Below are 637 nucleotides of genomic sequence, written 5' to 3'. Positions count from 1 at the left end.
TGAGTACAGGTAAGATGCAACTGTTGTATACGTTCCTCTTGAGCGATACTGGTAGGCTGCTAGACATAATCTGTGAGTGCTTGCCAAATGCACTACATCCCAATGTTATTCTTGTTATTTCTTTTTCATGGTCAGGATTTGCGGTTACTACATGTTCAAAGTAGAAATATTCGCCTACTACTTCCAGTACTTCGGCTTCGCTACCTAGCGTAAACTGCTGTTCTTTCCCGAGTCTTCTGCATATTGATTTTCAAGCCGACCTTCTACTTTTCCTGTCTAGGCCACCAATCATTATTTGCGGTTCATCCCCCGAGTTACTTAGCCAGGCAATGTCATCAGCAAATCAAAGATTACTGAGGTATTCTCCATCTACCCTTATCTCTAACTGCTCCCATCCCAAGTCTCTGAATACTTCCTCTAAGCAAGCTGTGAATAGTACTGAGGAGATCGTGCCACCTTGTCTAACACCTTTCTATGTAGGAGTTTTGTTATTTTCTTTATGCAGAACTATGGTTGCTGTGCAGCCGCTATACACACACACACACACACACACACACACACACACACACACACACACACACACACACACACACACACACACACACACACACACACACACACACACACACACACACAC

This window comes from Amblyomma maculatum, chromosome 10, assembly GCF_055883805.1.
Source record: "Amblyomma maculatum isolate TAMU_Amacu chromosome 10, ASM5588380v1, whole genome shotgun sequence".
Taxonomy (NCBI): Eukaryota; Metazoa; Arthropoda; class Arachnida; order Ixodida; family Ixodidae; genus Amblyomma; species Amblyomma maculatum.
This window is presented reverse-complemented; position numbering follows the sequence as displayed.